At 38.6% G+C, this 11462-nt stretch overlaps 1 pseudogene; it reads right to left on the reverse strand.

Annotated features, from left to right (window-relative positions):
• LOC103069735 (neuropilin and tolloid-like protein 2) overlaps positions 1–10504 on the reverse strand; it is a 21095-nt pseudogene extending 10591 nt beyond the window's left edge.
• Between the last annotated feature and the right edge of the window lie 958 nt (positions 10505–11462).

The raw sequence follows: 11462 nt of genomic DNA on the forward strand, positions 1-11462 counted from the left end.
AGCTCTACACCTACAGATGCATCTATGACAGCAACTATAAAAACTTTACTCCCAAGTTGGGGATTCTATAAGAAATCAAGTACCCATCCACATCTCTGAAGCTGTATCATGAAATATCCCATTGACAGGGGTTATATAAACCTGGAGTTGTAACTCCATTTTGGAGACTATCTAAAAAAGGAACAATAAACACTGTCTACACAAAAGCCTTTAAAGTTATACAAAAAGTAAAAATAATCTAGTTAGTTTCTTTCAACAGAACCTAAATGAAATCAAGACTCATAAAGAATTAGAGACTCCACATTTCTCAAAGCAGGGAATCACTTCTCGGCCTTTCGGCTAAGATCAAGTGTAGTATCTGTTCTTACCAGTTCAAAGCAGGATGAAAATTAAAGTATATTCTAGTCTAGAGAGATTTGTGTCTGTTCCATACTGCTGTAAGCCTAGCACCTACAACAACAGTGCCTAACATACAGAAGATCAATAAATGTTTGCTCAACAGAAGAATTACTTTTACTAGGTAATAAGTATTTAAAACTCATTTTATATTAAAAACGTAAACATCCTCAGTTTACTTTAAAATTTGCAAGAATCTCAAAAATTAAGCAGGAGCATCAAATAGTTTTTATGCTTGCAACAGACCACTCCAAATTAAATGTCCAATCCTCTTCCCTCAACCCCACAACTGTAATGCTAGTCTTTTTTCTCTATTGCTACTCCAATTCAAACATCCTTTACTTAAAGCTTCAAATTTATTCATATTGATAAACTTTATAATCATTTTATCAACGTGGAAAATATAACAAATTTCTTATGGGAAAAACATACTTTTTATACAGGAAGTGCTTACTTTGCACTGTAGTACAGGACCACAAAAATGACTTTGCAATCTGAAATCAAGCAAAGCAATCTGAATAATTAAAGGGAAAAAATTACATTGATCTGTTTAAGACTCTTTTACTGTCAGTTAAAATGTACAGAGAAATGAAGAATACTGTGTAGTATTTACTATTTTATAATTTAAAACATAAGAAACGGGCTTCCCTGGTGGCGCAGCGGTTGAGAGTCCGCCTGCCGATGCAGGGGACACGGGTTCGAGCCCCGGTCTGGGAAGATCCCGCATGCCGCGGAGCAACTGGGCCCGTGAGCCACAACTGCTGAGCCTGCGCGTCTGGAGCCTGTGCTCCCCAAGAAGAGAGGCCCCCCAAGAAGAGAGGCCGCGATAGTGAGAGGCCCGCGCACCGCGATGAAGAGTGGCCCCCCGCTCGCCTCAACTAGAGAAAGCCCTCGCACAGAAACGAAGACACAACACAGCCAAAATAAATAAAGAAATTAAAAAAAAAAACAAAACATAAGAAACATTGAGAATCAGTATTTTCTTTCTTTGTAAAAACCTTACCAAGAAAGTAAGACAGTGCTTACCTCCTTCTTTTCCTCATATAACTTATGATAGAGAATAAGTATCTCTTCCAAGCCTTGGCAAAATGTCATAAATCTTACCAAGTTTGGTTGGACATGCAACATTTTATCCTTTGCCCTTTCAATCTTGTCATATACTTCCAAGAGTTCCTTTAACGTGATATTTTTGCCAGTCACTTCCTCTGAGACATTTTCATCCTTTCTGTCACAATCACTTTTCTTCATTTATGTTCATAAATTTGCCTTTACTAAGTTCCTCAGACTTTATATCTATATTCTCCACCTTATGACCACTTCATGATCCTATGTCTTCCATCGCATAAATTACTGATGAGACTGCCTTCCAAAACAGACCTATCCCACATTAAATAGTTGATGATCAATTATTTGCTCAACTAATCTTTGGAATCTGGGAGTAAAATTCATAGCAGCATCCCTATCTGCTCTAGCAGCTTTAATCCATGCTGATTCTGAAATGAAACCAGCCCTTACTGGTAATGAAAATTTCTTCAGTCTCCTTGTAATTAGTTTTCTTTCAATGCAGCTTGGCATGAATGCTAGCCAAACTGATTGAGATCTGTTTCTATTACAATTTAAACTATATGATGTTGAAGCAATTTTACCTTATTTTTTATATTCATCTCATGTTTTCAATACAGTTCATACCAAACCTTCATACAGGAAAGTACTTGTCCTATCTTCACTACCTGCCCCTATTTTCAAATCTTCTGTAACATCCAATTTTTCCGATCTAGTATTATCACCTTTCATTTCTTTGATGAACTTCCATCTTTGCTGGTCAACTCTCTCCTTTGATTGTCCAGTTTTGTAAAATGTCACATGAATTTATCATTGGAAAACAAAGAGGTAACACATCTGTACACTTTGCTATCTGTACAAAAAATGAATAACAGATGCACAGTGACCAACCTCCAACAGACTTTGAGAGAAGTAATGTGATTGGTCACCAATTATGATGGGCATCTATCTATTGATATATGTAGTGATTTGTGAACTGAAGAGCGAGCATCAAAGTTTATACACTACACAATTATTCACAGTTAACATACCACAGTAAATGACAGTTGAACTGTGTCGTTAAGTGACCGGTGTTTTTTAACTAAACTATACCAACAGAACTTCGAGCATATCAGAAGCCTGCAAAGTGAAGACTGACTGTACAGAGTATACAAAATGTAAGTATGTAGTTAGATGTGCTGTCAAAGTATGTAGTTAGATTTGCTGTCAAATATGTAATAGGTCTCAAGAAAGACTGTTAGCATCAGTAGAGTTTCTTTCTAGATGCTACTCTGCTTCTAATTCACTAACAGACCTTAAGCTAGAAACTTAACTCTTCCATGGCTCAAATTCTTCAACCCATGTAAATGAATGAAGTTGGTCTACAATATCCTAAAAGTTCTCTCCAGACTCTCAAACTTGATGCTCACAATTCACTTCAAGCTAGGCATAAACTAAAAACTCAAATTGGTGTAACGGAGACTGAAAACTTGATGAAGACACTAAAAAAGTAGACCTCACTCTCTCTCCTTAGGTGCTTTTTTCCCAATTAAATGACTTAAGATATTGAGAAGTCTTCCCTTAAAATGGAATCAAATCTGCACTCCTTTCACATTTTTATTCATTCTAAAATTTATGTAAAGTAAAATATAATAATTATTTCCACTAAAATTACTTTGTCATGAACTAAAACTTAAATAGGCTCGATTTCTCCAACAAAACAAAACTGACTCACTATCAACTTACTCTAAGTATACTTAGTGTTTGTAATTAGTATCTCATGTGCTGTCACCAAAGTTACAATTAGAAGCAACTTAAGTGGACTTTCCTGGTGGCGCAGTGGTTAAGAACCCACCTGCCAATGCAGGGGACACGGGTTCGAGCCCTGGTCCGGGAAGAACCCACATGCCATGGAGCAATTAAGCCCATGCACCACAACTACTGAGCCTGTGCTCTAGAGCACGCGACCCACAACTACTGAGCCCACATGCCACAACTACTGAAGCCCACGTGCCTAGAGCCTGTGTTCCACAACAAGAGAAGCCACTGCAATGAGAAGCCCGCGCACCGCAACAAAGAGTAGCCTCAAATCGCCGCGACTAGAGAAAGCCCAAACGCAGCAACGAAGACCCAACGCAGCCAAAAATTAATTAATTTTAAAAACAAAAGAAACAACTGAAGCTGGATTTTACAAATTCATAATTCTATGAAATGAAGCAACTGAATTAATTCCAAATTCAAAATTATATTGAACTCAGACAATAGAAATGTATTACTAAAGATTCACAGAATATATCATTTCACTGCTTAATTAACATGCATATTTTAATGGAAAAGACATTTGTTCAAATAGCTACAAAAACCTAATAAATAAAATGGACAATATTTATCACCAAATATAGACAGAGTATAGATTCTCAGCCATCGCTGAGAAAAAAACTTCAAATAAATAAAAATCAGACTCAACTGTGAAAAGCTATCATCCTAAAATAACTTCTTTTATGACTTTTTTCACAACAGCTAAGGAGAAAATTAAGCTATCCAGATTTAAAAAGGAAAAAGAAAAGTCATTTTTGAATAGGTGGACAATGTCTCCCTTTCAATCTGAATATGTATTGATAGAATGCTACATTTACCCTGAAACATAAACTAAGGAAGAAGGAAAATATGTGCTCCCATGATTCTCTATAATATGTTTGAAACTGTTTAGCTATACTTTTGTCATCAAATTTTCTACTCCAAAATGATGTATAAATTTGGTTCCTCATTTGGAAGCTCAGGAACATTTATTATAAAATTCATGGGACTTCCCTGGCAGTCCAGTGGTTAAGACTCCAAGTTTCCAATGCAGGGGGCGAGGGTCCAATCCCTGGTTGGGGAACTAAGATCCCACATGTCAGAAGGCCAAAACAAAACAAAACAAAACAAATAATATTCACTGTTATTAAGATCCCACAGGCCACACAGTGCGGCCAGAAAAAAACGAAAGCAAAAAACAAAAAAATAAAATTCATGATATCCCTCAAGGGAAATATCTTCACTGCTTCCTAATATCTAAAACAAATACAAACTTGTAAATTATAAAACAAACAACAAATAAAAGTTTTCTTCAATTATTTAAGGTAAAAATAAAAACCTCGGATCCCTGACATCAATCAAGGTGCAAACTGCCACAACCCAAAAAAGTAAAAATCAATCCAAGAAATCTCCTAAATCATATATTGACAAAACATTGAAAAGTTAACTGATGTCTAGCTTCAAAGTATCCGTGGAATGAAAAAACAAAGGCAAACAAAGATTACTCAGCCTACAAATATCTGCCACCATCTAAGAAACCTTTGAAAAATAAAACCCCAGAAGCAGTGGTTCTCTACATGTGGTTCTTAGACCATAAGGGTCCCAGAATCCTTTCAGGAGTCCCCCAAAGTCAAAACTATTTTCACAGTAATACTAAGACATTCCATGTATTTTTACCGTGTTGACATTAGCACTAATGATACAAAATCAATTCTGGGTACAACTACTGGCCCCTTAGGCAGTAGCACCAAACTGTATGGATCGTTGAGTGTATTCATCACTGCCCAATAATGGCTGTCATGCATATATATTAGAAAGAAAATATGACTTAAATATTTAAAACTTCTTAAGAGAGAGTATCTCGTACTCTCTCTTAAGAGAGACATGATCAAGCACTTCTACTTAAAGAATAACTTAAAAGCAAGCCCAGGGCTTCCCTGGTGGCACAGTGGTTGGGAGTCCGCCTGACGATGCAGGGAACACGGGTTCGTGCCCCGGTCCGGGAAGATCCCACGTGCCGCGGAGTGGCTAGGCCCGTGAGTCATGGGCGCTGAGCCTGCGCGTCCGGAGCACAGGCTCCGAAGCAGGAGAGGCCACAGCAGTGAGAGGCTCACGTACCGCGGGCCAACAAAACAAACAAACAAAACAAACAAAAGCAAGCCCAGTCAGTTCAAGTTTAATTGAAATTAAAATATTAATTCCTTTAGTGATAACCCACTAACTTTTTCTATCACGAAAGACATTTACAAAATCTAAGTTTTCTGTGTTTTTTCCAAAGCCACAATTAATGTATGGTAATAAGATTGTATGTAATTATACTTTAGTGTAACATTTAATATATTAAACAAGATAATATAGGTAGAGGCCAGAAGGATCAAACTTCAGTTGTCACTAAAAAAAATTACTTTTAGTTGAAAACTAATTTTTAACTAAATTTTCATAGTTTTTAGTTCTCACACCTAATTTACTGTGTCATGTTATGTTAATCCCAGATAATCTGACAGACCAGTAAAAAAGAAACCAATAAAAATATGTCTAACAAGATTGAAAACTTAGTATTTCTGGATCATTCACCTTATAAAAAAACTAGAGTTGGGACTTCCCTGGTGGCACAGTGGTTTAGAATCTACCTGCCAATGCAGGGGACACGGGTTCAATCCCTGGTCCAGGAAGATCCCACATGCCACAGAGCAACTAAGCCCATGAGCCACAAATACTGAGCCTGCACTCTAGAGCTCGTGAGCCACAACTACTGAGGCCGTGTGCCACAACTACTGAAGCCCGCGCCTAGAATCCGTGCTCCACAACAGAAGAAGCCACCGCAATGAGAAGCCCGTGCACTGCAACGAAGAGTAGTCCCCACTCGCTGCAACTAGAGAAAGCCCACGCACAGCAACGAAGAACCAACACAGCCAAAAATAAATAAGTATTTTTTAAAAAAAGAAAAAAACGAGTTGTCATTTTAAATGAACTTTTTGTTAAATGCATACAGGCATAACTTGTTTTATTACGCTTCATTTTATTGCACTTTACACATTGAGTTTTTTACAAATTGAAGATTTGTGGCAATCCTGTATCAAGTAAGCCTATCAGCACCCTTTTTCCAAAAGCTTCTCACTTTCTGTCTCTGTGACACATTTTGGTAATTCTCACAATATTTCAATTTTTTCATTATTATTATATTTTTACGGTGATCTGTCATCAGTGACCTTTGATATTAACATTGCAATCTTTTCAGGGTGTCATGAACTACAGCTATATAAGACAGTGAATTTAACTGATAAGTGTGTGTGTTCTGACTTCTCCACTAACCAGCCATCTCCCCCTCTCTCTCCCTCTCCTCAGGCCTCCCTGTTCCGAGACACAACAATATTGAAATTAGGCCAGTTAATAACCCAACAATCGCTTCTAAGTGTTCAAGTAAAAGGAAGAGCTGCACACCTCTCATTTTAAATCAAAAACTAGAAATGATTAAGCTTAGTGAGGAAGACATGTCAAATGCCGACAGGGCAAAAGCTAGGCTTCTTGCACCAAACAGTTGGCCAAGATGTGAATGCAAAGAAGAAATAATTGTAGGAAATAAAAAGTGGTACTCCAGTGAACACACGAATGATAGAAATGCAGAAGAGCCTTATTACTGATACAGAGAAAGTTTTAGTGGTCTGGAGAGAAGATCAAAGCAGCCACAACACTCCCTTAAGCCAAAGCCTAATCCAGAGCAAGGCTCTAACTCTATCTTCCGTTCTATGAAGGCTGAGAGAGGTGAGAAAGCCACAGAAAAAAGACTGAAGCTGGCAGAGGTTGGTTCATGGGGTTTAAGGAAAGAAGTCATCTCCATAACATCAAAGTACAAGGTGAAGCAGCAAGTATTGATGTAGAAGCTGCAGAAAGTTATCCAGAAGATCTAAGATAATTAATGAAGGTGGTTACACTAAACAGCAGATTTTCAAGGTAGATGAAACAGCCTTCTACTGGAATAAGATGCTATCTAGGACTTTCATAATTAGAGAAGTCAATGCCTGGCTTCAAAGTTTCAAAGGACAGGCTGACTCTCACGTAGGGGCTAATGTAGCTAGTGACTTGAAGTTGAAGCCAAAGCTCACTTACCATTCTGAAAATCCAAGGGCCCTTAAGAATTATGCTAAATCTACTCTGCCTGTGCTCTACAAATACAAGAACAAAGCCTAGATGACAGCACATCTGTTGAAAAGATGGTTTAGTGAGTATTTTAAGCACACTGTGGAGACCTATTGATCAGAAAAAAAAATTCCTTTCAAAATATTACTGCTCACTGACAATGCACCTGGTCACTCAAGATCTCCAATGGAGATTAATGTTGTTTCGTGTCTGCTAACACAACATTCATTCTGCAGCCCATGGATCAAGAGGTCACTGTGGCTTTCAAGTCTTATTATTTAAGAAATACATTTCATAAGGCTATAGCTGCAATAGACAGTGATTTCCTCTGCTGGATCTGGGCAAAGCCAACTGGAAGCCTTCTGGAAAGGATTCCAGATGTCATTAAGAACATTCATGATTCATGGAAAGAGGTCAAAATATCAACATTAACAGGAGTTTGGAGAAAGTTGATTTCAACCTTCATGGATGACTCTGAAGGGTTTAAGACTTTGGTGGAAGAAGTAATTGCAGATGTGGTAGAAACAGCAAGAGAAACAGAATTAGAATTGGACCCCGACAATGTGATTGAATTTCTGCAATCTCATGATGAAATTATAACCAACAAGGAGTTGGTTATAACTCCTTAGGAATGAGCAAAAAAGTGGTTTCTTGAGAAGAAATCTACTCCTGGTGAAGATGCTGTGAAGACTGTTGAAATAACAACAAAGGACTTAGAACATCATATAAACTTAGTTGATAAAGTAGTGATGGGATTTGAGAGGAATGACTCCAATATAGAAATTTTACTGTGGGTAAAATGCTATCAAACAGCATTACATGCTAGAGAGAAATCGTTTGTGAAAGGAAGGGTCAATTCATGCAGCAAACTTAATTGTTGTCTTATTTTAAGAAATTGCCACAGTTGCCACAATCTTTAGCTATCACCACCCTGTTCAGTCAGCAGCCATCAACAACAAGGCAGGAGGCCCTTCCACCAGAAAGAATATGATTTGCTGAATGCTCAGATAATGGTTAGCATTTTTAAGCAACAAAGTATTTTAAAATTAAGGTATGCATATCGTTTTTTCAGATACAATGCTATTGCACACAGTAGATTATAATACAGTATAAATATAACTTTCATAAGCACTAGGAAACCGAAAATTCATGTGAGTTGCTTTATTGATATATTCGATTTATTACAGTGATCTGGAACTGAACACACAATATCTCTGAGATATGTCTATATGTGCTCTCTCTTTCCAAAAGTGAGGAAAAGTTAATCTATATAAAATTTCCTAGCTAGAGAAACTGGATGAACTCAATCATTTGTCTGTAAAACTCTTAGCTAATGAAATTCTATAAATGCTGTTTTAGAATTATTTAAAGATTAGCTGCTCCCCTTTTGAAAGGACATACATACACCTGAAACGTACCTCTTTAAACCAGGAATATATAATAACTAAATGTATGCATAAATTACATAAGAGTTGATATATATAATCTCAATTATAAGTACTTATGTAATATTCAAAATTTTAAATAATCATATATCACTCTGATAAACAAAAAATAAAATTGTAAGCCCAGATAAGTTATACTATGTACACAATTAAAATATATACACTTTCAGGCTTCCCTGGTGGCGCAGTGGTTGAGAGACTGCCTGCCGATGCATGGGACACGGGTTCGTGCCCCGGTCTGGGAGGATCCCACATGCCGCGGAGCGGCTGGGCCCGTGAGCCCTGGCTGCTGAGCCTGTGCGTCCAGAGCCTGTGCTCTGCAACGGGAGAGGCCACAACGGTGAGAGGCCCGCGTATCGCAAAAAAATAAAAATAAATAAAATATATACACTTTGAATATAACTCTTTTTTTAATAAATTCATTTATTTATTTTTGGCTGCGTTGGGTCTTTGTTGCTGTGCATGGACTTTCTCTAGTTGCAGCGAGTGGGGGCTACTCTTTGTTGCAGTGTGCGGGCTTCTCATTGCAGTGGCTTCTCTGGCTTCTCTTGTGGAGCACGGGCTCTAGGTATGCAGGCTTCAGTAGTTGTGGCACACAGGCTCAGCAGTTGTGGCTCACGGGCCATAGAGCACGTGGGCTCAGTAGTTGTGGCTTGCGGGCTCTAGAACGCAGGTTCGGTAGTTATGGTGCACGGGCTTAGTTGCTCTGCAGCATGTGGGATCTCCCCAGACCAGGGCTCCAACACATGTCCCCTGCATTGGTAGGCAGATTCTTAACCAGTGCGTCACCATAGAAGTCAGTCCCTTGATCCACTTTCCATGTCAACTTAGCTTTTGGAGTAGCTTTAATTGTCCATATGCAATCAACTGCTTGGCCAGGTTTTGTTGTTTTCCTCTTGTTCTACCTCACTAGAACATACTATTCCGTCAGCTTCTGACAGCTCAAACTGGCAATTTCCTAGGTAGGTAAAGTCTGGATCTGGAATAAACAAATATTTTGCTGGAAATCCAAGTCCTTCAAGTTCTTCATCAGAACTGAACTTAATCCACATGAATCTCCCTGGTGATCTAATTAATGGAGGACTTTTCACACCACAGTAACAATCTATAAGTGGAGAGAAACCAAACGGCCCATCCAGAACTTCCAAGTGATCAAACCGATTTTCAAATGATGGTTCTATATAATAATGTTCATCAAAGGTCAACTCTGTTTTTTGACATGGAGCAGCTTCCAAAATGTAGATACATTCTTTGTTTGGTGAATATGAGTCAGGATACTTTGGTGAAGCAAAATGACCTCCATTGCTGGTTCAAACCCAAATCCCACACTGGGTTGCAGGAATGTGCTTGATTCCAATATTTTGTCCACCTTGGGTCTTTTGGCCACAGCAGTCCCTTCCACTACAAGTATTGTTATTAACAACACTTTGAGGACCAAGCAGAGCTGCTCCAGGGCCACGTTCCCAAGCTGCCCGGCGCTTCGCGAGGGGCCGAGGCAGCGGCAGTGGAAGCGCGGGGCTCACAGCTCAGCGTGGCAGCTGCCCCACTCCGTCCCCATAGCCCGCACCAGGTTGCTCCCTGCGGGGTAGGCCTAAGGTCTGGCGCCCGCCATACCCAAGCCTCTCAGCAGGCTCTTGTGCTGCCCCAGCCCCATGACGGGCACCACCTCCTGCTCTGCAGCGCTCCATCCCATCGACTGCCTTAGAGCCAGGGAGCGCAGACACGAGGGACCAGACCTATGCAGGCCAGTCTGCCTGCGGCCACAGCACAGACCCCACTGAAGTGGCCTAATATAATTTTTTAAAAACAAAATGGCAACAACTGATAATACAATAAAGGTCTTTATCTTAGCCAACACACACACACCCTTTACAAATACCCTAACTTCCAGAACTGTCCCTGGGAACAAAATAACAGATAAAAGCTTATTTTTAACAACATGCAGGATAGACATTTTTGCCACATAATTTCCAACTATGAAAATTTATTAAAAAGTCCCTATGCAGGGAAACAATTAAGTTATTTATTAATACACATTATACTATGGAATTCTATGCAGACTTTACAAAGAATGAGGTAGAAAGTTCTGGAGATGGATGGAGGTGATGTTTGCCTAATATTCTGAATATACTTATTGCCACTAAACTTAAAAATGATTAAAATGGAAAATGTTATGTATATTTTAACACCATAGACACACACACACAAATAAGGTAGATCTGAATATACTACTATAATGGGACACATACACTAAGTGAAAACAGAAAGATTTAAAACTCTGAAACAACTTAAGGACAGAAAAACTAACAGAAAGACCAATGTCTCAACAAGGAAACAGAAGACATAATGAAAAAACGGATTAAAGTTTTAAAACTGAAAAATCAAAAAACCAAAATAAGAACTCACTGAGTGGTTACCAGGGGCTGGGGGGAGGGGCAAGGGGGTAACGGGATAGTCATTATTTAATGGGTAAAGAGTTTCAGTTTGGGATAATGGAATAGTTCTGAAGATGGAGAGGGTTTACACATCAATGTTAAAGTTATTAACGCCAATTAATTCAACACTTAAAAATGGGTGAAATAGTAAATTTTGTTATGTATACTTTACCACAATAAAAAATGCATAATGAATAAAACTAAAACAAAC

This window comes from Lipotes vexillifer, unplaced genomic scaffold (assembly GCF_000442215.2).
Source record: "Lipotes vexillifer unplaced genomic scaffold, Lipotes_vexillifer_v1.1 scaffold213, whole genome shotgun sequence".
Taxonomy (NCBI): domain Eukaryota; kingdom Metazoa; phylum Chordata; class Mammalia; order Artiodactyla; family Lipotidae; genus Lipotes; species Lipotes vexillifer.